The sequence below is a fragment of the Mirounga angustirostris genome, unplaced genomic scaffold, assembly GCF_029215605.1.
Source record: "Mirounga angustirostris isolate CCGP_5_RB_7025 unplaced genomic scaffold, mMirAng1.0.hap1 SCAF_6, whole genome shotgun sequence".
NCBI classification, from domain to species: domain Eukaryota; kingdom Metazoa; phylum Chordata; class Mammalia; order Carnivora; family Phocidae; genus Mirounga; species Mirounga angustirostris.
Genome location: NW_026991714.1, coordinates 98,320,724 through 98,338,051, shown reverse-complemented (window position 1 = coordinate 98,338,051; position 17,328 = coordinate 98,320,724). Strand labels below are relative to the sequence as shown.

At 40.7% G+C, this 17,328-nt stretch overlaps 1 protein-coding gene across 4 annotated transcripts in view; it reads left to right on the top strand.

Annotated features, from left to right (window-relative positions):
- SLC25A16 (solute carrier family 25 member 16) overlaps nucleotides 1-17,328 on the top strand; it is a 49,227-nt gene that overhangs the window by 16,898 nt on the left and 15,001 nt on the right. The window contains exons 3-4 of one of the 4 annotated variants that reach the window (XM_054508181.2): nucleotides 10,358-10,435; nucleotides 13,045-13,265. The exons of 1 other annotated variant lie outside the window; for it this stretch is intronic. The gene's annotated coding sequence lies outside the window, so the exon portion shown is untranslated. The remainder of the gene's footprint in view (nucleotides 1-10,357; nucleotides 10,436-13,044; nucleotides 13,266-17,328) is intronic. 2 more of the 4 variants (XM_054508182.2, XM_054508183.2) reach the window with 2 other exon arrangements.

Sequence of the window (17,328 nt, the reverse complement as noted above, 5' to 3'; positions counted from 1 at the left end):
ATGACTGAGCCACCCAGGGACCCCTAAATTATAACAATTTTTAAAAAGATTTTATTTATTTGAGAGAGAGAGAGTGCACAATCAGGGGGAGGAGCAAAGGGAGAGGGAGAGAGAGAAGCAGACTCCCTGCTGAACAGGGAGCCCAATGTGGGGCTGGATCCCAGGACCCTGAGATCATGACCTGAGCCGAAGGCAGACGCTTAACAAATTGAGCCACCCAGGCTCCCCCTAAATTATAAAATTTATGATTTTGTACATCACTTTTTAAATTTTCTTTTAAATTCAACTTTAGAAGTGACTGATCAAAATTCTTTCTTTGAACGTTGTAAGAAAGATTAAGTTGGATTATGAATATGAGTTAAATCCTGAAGACTTTGTGTTATTTCCTTTTCACGGCATTTGATTATTGAATAGCATTATTCATTCAAATTGTATTTCTAGTTTCATTTTTCTGAAATGACAGACATGTTAACATCAGGTTTTCAGTATATATTAGAAAACAATAATAACTAAAAGGAGCTTTAGTTATAAATTTTCATTTCTAGGAAAAAAACGTTTTTAAAATTGCTAGCAATTACACATAAGACAAGTGCTTCCATTATTCAATGATTATATTTTTACTACCATGTTTAAGTAATTACAATTTACATTTTGTTTCTATGATTGTAAATAGTTGAAATGAATGTTCTAGTTAATTTTATTTACATCAGGTATCTTTGCTCCTGTACCTTCAGTGGCCTTTGAGTGTAAGTTTGGAAATTTTTATATTTGGCAAGGTAAAAAATGGTGTGTTTTTCACAATCATTTCAACAGAGTTTATTTTAATTATTATTATTATTTTAATTATTTTTATTTATTTATTTAAACAATTCCTTTTTTTTTTTTTTTAAGATTTTATTTATTTATTTGACAGAGAGAGAGACAGCGAGAGCAGGAACACAAGCAGGGGGAGTGGGAGAGGGAGAAGCAGGCTTCCCACTGAGCAGGGAGCCCGATGTGGGACTCGATCCCAGGACCCTGGGATCATGACCTGAGCCGAAGGCAGACGCTTAACGACTGAGCCACCCAGGCACCCCTATTATTATTATTTTTAAAGATTTTATTTATTTATTTGACAGAGAGAGACACAGCGAGAGAGGGAACACAAGCAGGGGGAATGGGAGAGGGAGAAGCAGGCTTCCCTTGGAGCAGGGAGCCCGATGTGGGGCTTGATCCCAGGACCCCGGGATCATGACCTGAGCTGAAGGCAGACGCTTAAAGACTGAGCCACCCAGGCGCTCCAACAGAGCTTATTTTAAAGCTTTTTTGAACTTCAGCATTTTCCCTCATCCTACACTATAGTCCAGTACATGTGGAACCTCAGTCAACCAGAAAAAGGAAAACGTAGGGACTGAGAATCAAGGTTTGTATTTAAGATAGGTCTTTCCTTCTGTATGTTTCAATTGTTTGACATCAGTCTTGGTCTGCCAGTTCTTATGGAACTAAGACTGATGGGATAAAGAGAAAAAAGAGGGAAGAGTTAGAAACTAGAAGTGATAAGCTGAGTTCTGCTTGCTGCCTTCTCTGGACTACTCCAGTTCGGTGTTTTGACTCAAGGCTGGGAGGTCAAATGTACAGAACACTTCCTGGATCCTGGATGGCTTCCATTACGTTACATTGACCATGGGCAGATCATTTAAACCTTCCGTAATTCACTCTCCACTTGTTAAAATGGAGCTTGTGTTTGCCCAACTTTCTCTCTTTCTGAGTTGTGCTGAAGGTCAAAGAATTGCTATGAAAATAGTCTGAAAGATCTGAGGTCCTCCTGGGGTGCCCCTTAGAGGACCACTTTTTGAATCTATGTGGTTTCATCATTTAGAAGGGTGACTCCATGCCAGGTCTGATTAAGAGTGGCTGCTGCATGCTTGGCTAAAGCTTCTACTTATAATTCTACATCGGTATAGGTGACTCCTGGGACAAATATGGCTAAGGGATAAAATCAACAAGAAGCCCTCTTTGCCTGATGTCTAGCTTTAACAATATCATAATTAGGAGGAATTGCTGGCAAGTAGATGACTCATCCCAGGAGATATGGGCGTCCCTGAGTGCATTGTCCAATCCAGTCATAATGAAGGTGGGGCCATCTACTGTTTTCATAAATCCATAGCTAACCCCATGGAGTGGGGTATGCTATGGCTTTTATTTTATTTTAATTTTTTTACAGATTTATTTATTTATTTTAGAGAGAACACGAGTGGCAAAAGGAGAGGGGGAGAGAATCCCAAGTAGACTCCATGCTGAGCACAGAACCTGACACAGGGCTCGATCTCATAACTCTGAGATCATAACCTGAGCCGAAACCAGAGTCAGACTCTTAACCTACTGTGCCTCCCAGGTGCCCCTGCTCTGGCTTTTAAGGAGCAGTTTTGCCATCCCAGCCGCAGAATCGGTCAAGGTGATAGTTGAGTTACACAGTTGCTGGGGAGTCCATTCCATTGTCCAGCTGTTCAAATAATCCTATGCCCATGGGGTCCTTTTTTATTCCCACAGAGTAACAGGCACGAAGATTGTCTATATATACATGGGCTCTTGTGGCAATTTCTTTGAAGTTTACCTCAAAATATCTAGCTTAGGCAAACAATCAACATTTAAGGACAATTAATCAGAACTGGAGTCTAACATCCTCAAAGGTGTGTTATTGAAACATAATTTTTCTCCTTAAAATCATCCTCACTGGGGGGCGCCTGGGTGGCTCAGTTGTTAAGCATCTGCCTTTGGCTCAGGTCATGATCCCAGGGTCCTGGGATCGAGCCCCGCATCGGGCTCCCTGCTCAGAGGGAAGCCTGCTTCCCCCTCTCCCACTCCCTTTGCTTGTGTTCCCTCTCTCGCTGTGTCTCTCTCTGTCAAATAAATAAATAAAATCTATAAAAAAATAAAATAAAATCACCCTCATTGGGGCGCCTGGGTGGCTCAGTCATTAAGCTTCTGCCTTTGGCTCAGGTCATGATCCCAGGGTCCTGAGATCCAGTACCGCATTGGGCTCACTGCTCTACGGGAAGCCTGCTTCTCCCTCTCCCACTCCCCCTGCTTGTGTTCCCTCTCTCGCTGTGTCTCTCTCTGTCAAATAAATAAATAAAATCTTTAAAAAAAAAAATAAAATCACCCTCATTTCCATCAAAGATAGCCAAATGAAGACCAATTTGTAAAGCAAGTCCAGTTTTAACAAACTTGGCCTAATTATTTACATAAGCACAGCAAGAACAGTGATTGTGACTGAATTAGTTCTTTTATTTATTTTTTTAATTTTTTATTTTTTTAAAGATTTTATTTATTTATTTGACAGAGAGAGACACAGTGAGAGAGGAACACAAGCAGGGGGAGTGGAAGAGGGAGAGGCAAGACTTCCCACCGAGCGGGGAGCCCGATGCGGGGCTCGATCCCAGAACGCTGGGATCATGACCTGAGCCGAAGGCAGGCGCTTAACAACTGAGTCACCCAGGCGCCCCTGAATTAGTTCTTTTAAATCTGCTTTGCTGGAACTTTGCATAAGGAATTTTATTATATATATGGATATATATATATTAAAGTTTATTTATTTATTTACTTATTTATATAATCTCTACACCCAGTGTGGGCCTCGAACTCACAACCCTGACATCAAGAGTTGCATGCTGTTCCAACTGAGCCAGCCAGTCGCCCCTATAAGGAATTTTTTTTCGTATAAGGAATTTTATATTAAACTTTTAATAGCCTTGCAAGGCCAGAGGCCAAGTGAAATTCTTGCCATCAGATTTACCTAAAATAGCTGTAAATTTAAGTGAATTCCTCTTCTCAGAGTCTCCCAAATATCCTGAGGTTTCTGCATCTTCCAGGAAATGACATTCTTTACTCACCTGGTAAGATTGCTGGGAACTCTGTTAGCAAGATGTCAGGCCAGCATTTCCAGGGGGTTCTATTGGCTCCATAAAGTCAACCTTAGGTCTTTAAAGCTGTCTGGTCATATCTGAATCTATGCATGTCTTTCTCTAATGACCTTCCACTCAAAGTCTTGGCAAAGTAACCAATGTTTCCAATGGTGTCCTGTTAGAAGGGAACAGATTCTTACTGAACTTATGCAAATAATTAAAATTGCCATCAAAGAAAGAATACTCACTGAAAGTTTCTGAATTTTGGAGGGTTCAGGTAGGCAGTAAAGATAAATGTTTCAATTTGTTCACAAAGGAATATTTTATCATATTTCTGTAAGTCATAGATATCTTGAGAATAAGTTTCCTTAAATCTGGAAGAGCAAACATTAGAACCAGCAATGTTTCAAAGAAGAGTAATAAAAACTATTAATCATCTTTCTCAAATCATTTAGGCCCATGTTACTAATTCTTCTTCTGATTGAATGCAGCTTTTCCATTAGTTCCGGAAATTCTTTTTTTTTTTTTTTATTAACATACAATGTATTATTTGTTTCAGGGGTACAGGTCTGTAATTCATCAGTCTTACAAAATTCACAGCACTCACCATAGCATATACCCACCCTCCCCAATGTCCATCACCCAGCCACCCCATCACTCCCACCCCCCAGTTCCAGAAATTCTTATCCAGTTTAGTTTTATGATTTTAAAGATGTCAGAAACCTGTATTTGTCAAAAAGTCCTTTTCATGAATCTCCTTGAAGATGAAACACATTTTCAAGAGCATCAGAACAATAATTATAAATAACAAAAGACTAGGGGTGCCTGGTCGGTTAAGCATCTGCCTTCAGCTCAGGTCATGATCCAGGGGTCCTGGGATTGAGCCCCACTTTGGGCTCCCTCCTCAGCAGGGAGTCTGCTTCTCCCTCTCCCTCTGCTCCATACCCTGCTTGTACTCTCTCTCTTTCTCAAATAAATAAATAAAATATTTTTTTTTAAAGAGAGATTTTTTAAAAGATCTTATTTATTTATTTGAGAGAGAGAATGAGAGAGAGCATGAGATGGGGGAGGGTCAGAGGGAGAACCAGACTCCGCACCGAGCAGGGAGCCCAATGTGGGACTCGATCCCAGGACTCCAGGATCATGACCCAAGCCGAAGGCAGTTGCTTAACTAACTGAGCCACCCAGGTGCCCAAATAAATAGAATGTTAAAAAAAATAACAAAAGACTAAAAGATGGCCATGGTTAAAGACTGGATGACAGTTCATTATAGTGCGGTTGACAAGGAAATGCAGTTATTTCTGTGACACACAACATTTCAATAACTAGAATGTCAAGTGATGACCTTATACCAGGACATGTTAAAACTTTAGGGATTTCAGGGATGCCTGGGTAGCTCAGTTGGTTAAGCGTCTGCCTTCGCTCAGGTCATGATCCCAGGGTCCTAGGATCGAGCACCGTGTCCAGCTCCCTGCTCAGCAGGGAGCTTGCTTCTCCCTCTCTCTGCTTGCTGCTCACCCTGCTTGTGTGCTCTCTCTCTCTGTCAAATGAATAAATAAATCTTTTTTAAAAAAATCTTTAAAAACGAACAAACAAAAAAACTTCAGGGATTTCATATAATTTCTAGAACACTTATAGCATTTACTCATACAATATAACCTAAGTAGGTTATCAACATTTGTTTGACAGTGCTTCCCATGTAACCTAACATGCCGAGTAAACAAGCCTAATTAGTCAAAACAACTTCATTTAGAATTTGAATCTTGGGAAGTTTGTTAAAAACCTCAGAAGGTTGTTTGTTTGGGTTTTTATTTTTTTTTATTTTTTATTTTTTAAAGATTTTATTTATTTATTTGAGAGAGAGAATGAGATAGAGCATGAGAGTGGGGAGGGTCAGAGGGAGAAGCAGACTCCCCACCGAGCAGGGAGGCCGACGTGGGACTCGATCCCAGGACTCCAGGATCATGACCTGAGCCGAAGGCAGTCGCCCAACCAACTGAGCCACCCAGGTGCCCTGTTTGGGTTTTTAAATATATTTATTATTTATTTTAGAGAGAGTGTGTGTGAGCATGAGTGGGAGGGGCAGGGGAGTGGGAGAGAGAATCCCAAGCAGGCTCTGTGTTGAGTGCAAAGTCCAACATGGGGCTCAGTCTCACGACCCTGAGATCAAGACCTAAGCGAAAAAGAAAAGTCAGACCCTTACTGACTGTGCCACCCAGGCATCCCCCACTTAGTTTTTAATTTAAGTAATCTCTACATTCAATATGAGGCTTAAACTCCCAACCCTGGGATCAAGAGTCAAACACTCCTCCGACTGAACAGCCAGACACCCCAAAAACCTCAGAAGGTTTTAAAGCAGTTGCCTTAACAAGATTACAAATTGTTATAAAACTAAGTATTTAATTATCTGTTTAACCAAGATGGCAATAAAAGATTCTATAGAAGGTTGTATAGTTATTAGCGAAACTTAGCTCCTTTAATATTGAGAATTTTTAATTTTCCTAAGTAATCAAAGACCTGATAATGACAAAATATAGAAACTGGTTTTTTGGGGCACTGGGTGGTTCAGTAAGTTGGGTGTCTGCCTTCAGCTCAGGTCATGATCCCAGGGTCCTGGGATTGATCCTCTCTGTCGGGCTCCCTCCTCAGTTGGGAGTCTGCTTCTCCCTCTCCCTCTGCCCCTTCTCTCTGCTTGTGTGCTCTCCCTCTCTCTCAAATGAATAAGTAAAATCTTAGAAAGAAACTGGTTTTTCTGGGCAGATAAAGAAAAGGAAAAAACCTTTTTACAATTTCTTATCAAGACCAGACCAACAATCCAAGAAAACTATCTTTTTAACAGAGAGAAAAGCCGAATCTCAGTCTTACACCAATGTACTTTTATTTATTTTTTTAAAGAGTGCACTTTTTAAATTTATTTTTTTAAAGTAAGCTCTATTCCCAACATGGGGCTTGAACTCACAGCCCTGAGGTCAAGAGTCGCATGCTTTACTGACTGAGCTAGCCAGGTGCCCCTACCAATGCACTTTTAAAACTCATTCATTCCATGGGGTGCCTGGGTTGCTCAGTAGGTTAAGCTTCTGACTCTTGATTTCAGCTCAGGTAATGATCTCAGGGTTGTGAATCTAGCCCTGCATCTGGCTCTGTGTTGGGCATGGAGCCAGCTTGAGATTCTCTCTCTCCCTTTCTCCTTGCCTCCTCCCCATCCCCCACCAGAAAAACAAAGAAATTAATTCATTCCAATCTTAGTCAGTCCTGAACATGCATAAAATTCTTTTCCAGAGATTCCCCTTCACAAACCTACAACTTTCTTTTTACATTCAAATTCAGTCATAAGCTTTCTTTCTCTAAATAAGAGAAATCTATTGTCTCTTGTAGGACAGTCTCATTGTAGGACAAAATTACGTTCCTTTCCCTCAACAAAAGTGTATTCCCATTCCTTGTACCATTTTATTTATTCATCCTACTTGCTCTTAACAATTACCCATGAAAATTTTGAGATAGACAAAATCGACCATTTTCAGTCATCTTTTTGCTGACAAACTGCAACAGAGATAACACGAATTTATTTGACCTTTTAGTAAACCTTGGTAGAATCAAAGTTTATGTTTAATACTGGTATCTCTAAAGACATGTCTATTTCAATTAATTTGTTCCCCACTGTCAGTTTTACCTGGGGCTCTGTGGGGAAATCTGAAGTGGGTGGTTTAAGTCCAGGCGAACCTCTGGGCCCCTTCATGTTGACTTGGGAGGTGCTTCAGTTTGCACCTCCTAAGGAGGTAGCTGAACAGCTTGGGGTACCTTTTGCTTCTTGATAGCAAGGGTAGGAGGAGCGGAAACCCATGGTGCTGGAGGTGCTGGGGGTGGAACAGGAGCTGGCTAGCCAGTGGTATGCAGGAGCTGGAGGAGAGGGGGGCAGAGGCAGAGGTGCAAGGGAGCCACTGCCAGGGCCAGAGACAGACTGAAAGTTTGGACTAACATTCCTTTACCTCTGTCTCCTGTCCTTCCTGCTTGCAAACCAGGCTTTTTTCTCTGGTTGTTTTTCAGCCCTCTGCACCATTTATTCAAAATCTGTCCTAATGGACTCTCTTTGGGAACAGAAGGAGTATTCCCTATCTTCCTAGGCAAAAGTTCAGAAAGAACACAGAAGAAACTAAATGATAATTAAATGAAACCAAAAGTACTTGTTAGTATTCATTCTTCCCCAAAAGTTAGGGGTTTCACTGGCTGAACCAAATGGCTTCTTAGTTTTTGGTTCTCCCCAAAAGTCAGAGCTTCAGCTGAACCAGATGGCTTCCCAGACAAGCTAAGAGAGCCAAACCAAAACCCCCTATTTGGAGGCAACCGATTGGGAGGAAGGAATTCAAGAGAGCCATTCAGTGGCCATCTTTCCTCGGAGCTTAACATATACATAGGCCAGGTGGTGTTACCGTATCATTTTCTTCTCACTCATAGGTTTGTAACTAAAAGTAGACCAGTCAGCCAATATTCTCCCTAGGGGGCCTTTGAAAGGGTTTAGAAATAGTACTTCCCATCTTGTACATACACTCACATACACACAAATTCCAACAGAGATCCTGCCAAATATGTACCCTAGCTTCCTGTTTACCTCTCATCGTTCCTCTTTCCGTCAGTACCTTCACAAATTTCAGTGGCCCCTGCCACAACTCCAAGCTATGCAAGCCTGAAGAAATAGGCTATGAAAACCTGACAAATGGTTCAAAAGAACCCAACAGCAGGGAACTAAAGAAGTACACAGTCCATATGCATTTAACCGGGGGGAACTTACCGGAAGCCAAATTTCTAGGGCCCATTACTTCTAATGTGTTTCTCTGTTTCATCAAAAGCAGTTAAGGCAATTGGTGCCAGTTATGGGCAAGCGAGAAAGAAAGTCCTCAGAATGAAACAGGTTTCAGCAGCTCCCTGTCTAGAGTCAGCTAGCCACAGGTAGCTGACTCCTGCCTATCACAGCCACTAGCTTGGGAAACAAACAGGGAGCCGTGGGGTGCTGCCACGGCTAACTGCTCTATATTGGGGAATCCTGAGGGGGCTGGATGAATCAGAAGTACAGCTACTGACTGGCTCACCAGAATTGTGGCTGGGGCTCAGGGGTGCAGGAGCACCTGGCTTTGTGGTTCCCAAACAGACCAGGTTCAGCCACTCGCTATGGAAAAAATCCAAAGGTAGAGAGGGGGATGGTGGTAAAATAAGAAAGGAATTTCTTTCTTTTTTTTTTTTAAGATTTTATTTATTTATTTGACAGAAACAGAGATAGCGAGAGCAGGAACGCAAGCCCCGGGAGTGGGAGAGGGAGAGCAGGCTTCCCGCCGAGGAGGGAACCCGATGTGGGACTCGATCCCAGGACCCTGGGATCATGACCTGAGCTGAAGGCAGATGCTTAACGACTGAGCCACCCAGGCGCCCAAAAGGAATTTATTTCTGTGAGGCCGTTACCTGGAATACAGTGGACTAACTTCTCAAAGACTGTCTCAAAGAGCTGAAAATACTTCTAGGTTGATATAAGGAAAATGTGGGACAAAGGTCGGTGGGTACATGCAAGTGGGCAGTAAAGTTCAGGTTGATCATTGTTGTGAGATCAACCCCACGGGGTCTTGCTGGCTCAGGGCAGTTGTTACTGCTTGAGGGATGCTCACAGGATGCTTTGCAGCAAGTCTAAACCACTTGGTCTTTTGCCTGAGTTAAGAGGTAAGCTGGAAAGAAGAACTTAAGCAATTAGAAAGTACAGACTGAGGTCAAAATGGAAGTGGTTGAAGTCCTCTTTCATCTTCCCTCTACTGCCTCTGCCTTATAGTGTAAGTTCCTTTGTTAAGAAGTTCTTTATGCTTTTTGCTGGAGCAGAATAAAAAATTCATATTTGCCATATTTTCAGAATATGATCTCTGAAGTTTTAATGACCAAGAATTATCTGTTTTTGGTATTGTGGTTACAAATATAATTTGTAATCATAGGATTTTTGTATTTTATACAGTGATTATGAGGTAATGTTGAGCTCTTCAAAGCTTTGCAAATCAGCAAAATCTAATTGCTGATTAAAATATGTTCTTGAGGGGCGCCTGGGTGGCTCAGTTGTTAAGCGTCTGCCTTTGGCTCAGGTCATGATCCCAGGGTCCTGGGATTGAGCCCCGCATCGGGCTCCCTACTCAGCGGGAAGCCTGCTTCTCCCTCTCCCATTCCCCCTGCTGTGTTCCCTCTCTCGCTGTCTCTTTCTCTCTGTCAAATAAATAAATGAAATATTTAAAAAAAAAAAAAGTATGTTCTTGGGCTGCGACAATTCCTGGATTCTATACTATGGAGACGATAAGAGGGTGAGAATCTAGGGAAAAAGCAATCTCAGTCGGTTTGGATTCATCATTAAGTCCTCAGTTTCTTGACTAAGGGAGGAAAAGAGAAGTTTGCACATACACAAAAATTGCAGGCACATCTCAACTTGATTGAGTCTCGTTGCTTCCTGGTAGGTGAAGATATACTGCTTTCTGTATTGGATTGTGGTTGTAAAATGGGGAAGAAGAAAACTACCACCACCACTGTTTGAGGTAGGTAGTTTCTGATTTCCCTTAATTGCACTTGGAAGACTTTTTTGGCCTCTCTGTAAAGCAGTGCTAGTTAGAATAGTAAGGGAGAGATATGTGAGTATAGAAAAAAGGCCAAAATGGGAGACACTAGGTTTATGAATTGAAAAATCCCAGTCACCATGTGGATGACTGACATATATGTCAGTCTGATTACTAACAGTCAAGCTAAGTTCCCACTTTGTTACATATTCCTCTCCAATAAACCTCTGATTGTTTTTTTTTCTTTTTATATTATTAACAAAATATTTTTCTTTTTATTTGAATTCTTGATGTGCAGGAAGTGATTGAGAATGGAAGAATTTGGGTAAAAAGAGGAGACAAATGGGATTTGGTTCACAAAAGAAAGGGTCAAAAAATGAATAGCTTGAAAAAGACTGGGAGAATAATAATAGCTAACATTTAGATATAATATTTAGTATACATTAGGAATTATTTTAAGCATTTATTTACATATATTAACTCACTTAAGCTTCATAAAACCCTAATTTGGGTAATGACTTATTGTGAAATCCATTTTATAGATTCTGAAGCTGACACCCAGGTTAAGTAATTTGCTCAAGGTCACACAGCTAGTTAGTGGTGGAGTCTAATTTGAACTCAATCAGGCTCACTCTAGAGTCCATACTCCTAAGTTCTTTTGACAATTTGATCAGTTTTGATCATAAGTCAAAAATAAATAGTTTAAAAATAAAAAATAAATTAGTTGAAATGAGAAAAGTTCAAATCAGGAAAATAATGCTAGTACGGGATTACTTGACAGGTAGACCATACCCATGCTTAAGTCCCCAGCAAAGCACGGACTTTTGGTATTTTGAAAAAGCATTAATGTAGTCATTGTGAGGAAAATCAGAACTTAGTTGGATATCCTCAAACTTATTTTACAGTGTAATATTATTTTTAGTTTGAACAATGCAAGACATCATAATCTTTTTCTGTAGTTAGGGTTTGTAGAAGTCTATTTCTAGCCCTGTAGAGGGCTTCATAGTTTTATGCTTAGAGTGAAGGGTAAAATATGATTATCAGAAGAATATTTCTTACCTCCCCTTCATTCCAAAAATAAGTAAACATTTAAAGTCACTAATTCGTTTTCAATATTTCAGAGTGCAAAATTATTAAGAATCCTCTGCTTGCATTCCAGGGTTTAAAATTACATTGAAATCATTAAGTTGTTTTTAGGAATATTGAAAAACAACAACAAAACTTGGTGATTTTTATATCCTTGTGTAACAAAATTCAACTGAGATAATTTGAGGATCAGATTGGCTTTTTCAACAATTCATGCTTTGGGCAGCATCCCATCTAGCAAGGAAATAGGTCTGGGGAGCTGCACAAAATGGAAAGCTTTTATAACCAGAAGGGGAAGAGAGAAAGAGTGGGCACCTTCCTGGAGAAGGTTGAAACTGCATTTAGTTAAGTATTAAGACTTGGTTTGGTGATAAGGGCTTAGCACAAGTGACTCCATTTTGGGCCTGTTGTTTCTTTTTTCTTTTTCTTTTTTTTTTAAACCTGTTGTTTCTTTTTTTAAAAGATTTTATTATTTATTATTTTTAAAAATTTTATTTATTTGACATAGAGAGCACAAGCAGGGGGAGCCGCAGAGAGAGAGACACACACACAGACTCCCCACTGAGCAGGGAGCCCAATTGGGGGCTCAATCCCAGGGCCCTGGGATCATGACCTGAGCCGAAGGTGGACACTTAACCAACTGAGCCACCCAGGCGCCCTCCCCTGTTGTTTCTTTTTGACAAATGCTAACAGGTTTTGTTTTTCTTTAGGAAGATTGGATTGATTTTTTAAATTTAAAAGAAATATATGAAAACATGGCAAAACAAACTGGCTAAAATATTGTGAAACTAGGTCACAAATTTAGCATTCCAGTAATCGTTGGCATTATTTTTCACCATTCTCTGATGTACAATTAAATTATGCCTGTTCCTCAGTCTGACTTATGTCTTGCCAATTCCTGTCTGACTCATGGTCTTGCAACTTTTAAGCTAATGCCCTGTGTACCTTTACCGATTTCTGAACATATGCATTTTCTTTTTTTTTTTTTTTAAGATTTTATTTATTTGCAAGAGAGACAATGAGAGACAGAGCACATGAGAGGGGGGAGGGTCAGAGGGAGAAGCAGACTCCCTGCTGAGCAGGGAGCCTGATGTGGGACTTGATCCTGGGACTCCAGGATCATGACCTGAGCCGAAGGCAGTTGCTTAACCAACTGAGCCACCCAGGCGCCCGAACATATGCATTTTCTACCAATTTATCATGTGCCACTTTGTTAACTCACAATTATTTCATGTTAAGCCACCTGACGCCAGTAAGAAGGCAACTAGAAGACTTGGAACATGTAAGAAGGGAAGAAGAAATGGAGTCAGTGGGAGCAAATGGGATAGGCAAGACCAAAGTGATCCAGATTAGGGAAGAGAAAAAAATAGGAGCTGTAAAAATTAATAGCAGTTGTAAAAATAAAATGGATAGTGATGAATTGGGAAAATCCTAGCAAAATCTGGATTTTATTTATTTATTTATTTATCTATTAAAAGATTTTACTTTATTTATTTGTTTGACAGAGAGAGAGACAGCGAGAGAAGGAACACAAGCAGGAGGAGTGGAAGAGGGAGAAGCAGGCTTCCCACAGAGCAGGGAGCCCGATGCGGGGCTAGATTCCAGGACCGTGGGATCGTGACCTGAGCCGAAGGCAGATGCTTAACGACTCAGCCACCCAGGCGCCCCTGCAAAATCTGAACTTTAACCAAGTTATGTTGTGTCAGCACAATCAAGCCCTAAAATGGTCAGCCTTTTGATTCTCTTCATTACACTTCTTAATGTGAAACATTCCATTAAAGATGGAATTGTTTTATAGATAATCTCTCCTAATTTTATTTTCTAAAAATTTCCCTTGCAAAATCTTTAGGACAGCCTGTAAAAAAAATTAAGCCAACTTTCAAAACATGTAGTTTTTTTTGTTTTTTTAAAGATTTTATTTATTTATTTGACAGAGAGATACACAGTGAGGGAGGGAACACAAACAGGGGGAGTGGGAGAGGGAGAAGCAGGCTTCCCATGGAGCAGGGAGCCCAGCCCCATGTGGGGCTCGATCCCAGGGCCCTGGGTTCATGACCTGAGCCGAAGGCAGATGCTTAACAATTGAGCCACCTAGGCGCCCCTCAATGTTATTGCCAAACCTTGTCTCAGGAACACCACCTTTGTACTGTATTAATTTAGATTCAGCTTAAAAGAAGCCATTTAGAAAAGTCACTGCGTTGACTGCCATACCTGGCTGGTTTGAATACCATTAGAAGTTTGAAAATGAATAGATTGAAAACAAATAGCACAGAGGCACCTGGGTGGCTCCGTCTGTTAAGCGTCTGCCTTCGGCTCAGGTCATGATCCCAGGATCCTGGGATCAAGCCCCGCATCGGGCTCCCTGCTCAGTGGGAAGCCTGCTTCTCCCTCTCCCACTCCCCCTGCTTGTGTTCCCTCTCTCACTGTGTCTTTCTCTGTCAAATAAATAAATAAAATCTTAAAAAAAAAACAAAAAACAAATAGCACAGATAAAGAGCTCACAAATCAAACTGGCTGCAGTGGAGAATTGACAGTTCTAATCACTAGACTGATGGAATTTCTGAAATAAAAAATTAAGTTTAGAAATTACTAAGCAAATGTTTAATAAGGAAACAAAATGACAGGAAAGCAACGTATGTCTGGGTTGAGCCAGAAAACTTTGTTTTGAATCCTACTCTGTGATACAGAAAACTATGAATTTGGTCAAGTTACTTAACTACTTTGAACCTCAATATTCTCAAATTTAAAGCAGTAATAATAATATCCATCTTTTACCTTGTAGGATTGTTGGTGGTGTTTGGCATGTGAGGATTAAAGGTGGTATTTGTAAGGTGCCTGATATGGTGTGCTTGGCACATAGTCTTTATTGCTATGGGCAAACTAAAGAATGGAAGGTTTAAAGTATCACAGCTATACCACAGATACGCTAATCATAAGTCAGCCTTTTCTTCTGTCAGTCAAACCTGTTCTGACCATCATTAGGCTAATCTTGATCCAAAGTATTGCTTGTATTTAAAATTAAATTCCATTACTTCACATATTATTTAAACTGACTTTCCCTTCATTGACTAAAGGAATTTAGTTTTTGTCATTCTCGAAGGAAAACAAAAGAGTTGCATGTGTTTTTTTTGTTTTTTTTAAAGATTTTATTTATTTATTTGAGAGAGAGAGAATGAGAGAGAGCAAGCACATGAGAGGGGGGAGGGTCAGAGGGAGAAGCAGACTCCCTGCCGAGCAGGGAGCCCGATGCGGGACTCGATCCAGGGACTCCAGGATCATGACCTGAGCCAAAGGCAGTCACTTAACCAACTGAGCCACCCAGGCACCCGAGTTGCATGTGTTTGCACTGAAGTATTACCTGTATATTAGCTGTCTAGGTTTTTAGCTCAGATAATGTTATAACTACCCAGGTAGAGATGCTATGAAAGATACCTAGATAATAACATAAGAACATTCTTTTCCACCTCCTGTACAAGGGATGGCAAACTGATGTAGACTTTTTCAGGGAGTCGTGGAAGCTCTGAAAGTTAGTATAGATTTAGGTCTGGGCTGATAAAAATGGATGCAAAATTACAGTAGCATTTGCTAAGTAAATGGGGTAAGATACCTCAGGTCTAATAAATAAAATTAAACAGACAGAAAAAAAAATTTAAAAAGTTAAATTAGGCCAAGAGAATGGAAATCACTGTTTGTTTGTTTGTTTGTTTTATGCGAGAGAGTGCACCCATGTGGGAGAGGGAGGGAGAAAATCTTAATCAGGCTCCAGGCCCAGAGTGGAGCCTGACTTGGGGGCTCTAATTCACAACCCTGAGATCATGACCTGAGCAGAAATCAAGAGTCAGATGCTTAACCAACTGAGCCACCCAGGAGCTCCTAGAATGGAAATCATTTTACTTATTAAAATTAATTAGTTACTTATTTATTTTTAAGATGTTATTTATTTATTTGAGAGAAAGAGCATGAACAGAGGAGAGGGGCAAAGGGAGAGGGAGGAGAAGCAGACTCTCCACTGAACAGGGAGCTCAATTCAGGGCTCAATCCCAGGACCCTGAGATCATGACAGGAGCCAAAGGCAGGTGCTTAACTGATTGAGCCACCTAGGCACCCAAATTTATCATGTTTAAAAGGTAGTGTTAAAAGCCTACATGGGGCACCTGGGTGGCTCAGTCAGTTAAGCGTCTGCCTTCGGCTCCGGTCATGATCCCAGGGTCGTGGGATCGAGCCTCGCCTCGGGCTCCCTGCTTGGCGGGAAGCCTGCTTCTCCCTCTGCCTGCTGCCCCTGCTTGTGCTCTCTCTCTCTCTCAAATGAATTTTTTAAAAAATAAAGGAAAAAAAATGTAATGAGGATGAAGATTCATCAAAGAAGCTATATGTGTTGGTTACCTATATACAAAATAGGTAACCATTTTAAAAAATCTGGCACCACTTTGAAAAATCTATACAATGTGGATGAGAACTGACAGCTGAGTGTCAAATAAAGTTACAAAACCACCAAAAAAAAAAAGGAGGAAAAAAAGAAAAAGTCATATAAGAAACAAGCCAGAATAACAGCGAGGATGCTTTTTGTCCATTAAATGTTGGGAAAATTATCCAATAATTGAATATTCTAATTGTCTAATTGTCTAATGCTCCTGAGCAGTCAGGAAAATAGGACTTTTGTTCTAATGGCTGACATTACAAATTGACACAGTTTTTCTGGAAGACGATTTGTATTAATAGCCTTAGTCTTTGACCTAATAATTCTATTTTAGGAATTTATCTATAATGAAAATGGTACACAAAAATATTTAGTTATAAGGTCATTCACCAAAGCATTTTTCGCTATTACAATATCATATAGCAAATAATGGAGCATATAGCAAATTAGGTTAGACAACCTAAATGTCTAAGAGGATTGTTTTTTTTTTTAAAGATTTTATTTATTTATTTGACAGAGAGAGACACAGTGAGAGAGGGAACACAAGCAGGGGGAGTGGGAGAGGGAGAAGCAGGCTTCCCGCAGAGCAGGGAGCCTGATGCGGGGCTCGATCCCAGGGCCCTGGGATCATGACCTGAGCTGAAGGCAGACGCTTAACGACTGAGCCACCCAGGTGCCCCTAAGAGGATTGTTTTAATTAATTAAGGTACATCCAGGGGTGCCTGGGTGGCTCAGTCAGTTAAGCGCCTGCCTTTGGCTTAGGTCATGATCCCACGGTCCTGGGATCAAGTCCCACATCGGGCTCCCTGCTCAGTAGGGAGTCCACTTCTCCTTCTCCCTTTGCAGCTCACCCTGTTTGTGTTCTCTCTCTCTTCTCTCTCTGTCTGTCAAAGAAAAAAAAAAGGTACATCCAGATAATATTGAATTTGTTTTTTATTTTGTAGTAATCTCCACATCCAATGTGGGGCTTGAACTCATGACCCCAAGGTTAAGAGGTGAATACTATACTGACTGAGCCAGCCAGCCGCCCCAGAATTACATTATCACATTTTATTTTATTTTATTTTTAAGATTTTATTTATTTGACAGAGAGAGACACAGCGAGAGAGGGAACACAAGCAGAGGGACTGGTAGAGGGAGAAGCAGGCTTCCCGCGGAGCAGGGAGCCCGATGCGGGGCTCGATCCCAGGACCCTGGGATCATGACCTGAGCTGAAGGCAGACGCTTAACAACTGAGCCACCCAGGCGCCCCTATTATCACATTTTAAATGTGTGTTTACATATGTGTAAATACACATGTATAAAGATTTGAGATATTATATATTTAAGTGATTATTACTGGTGGATGAATATGTATATGTTTAATTTATTA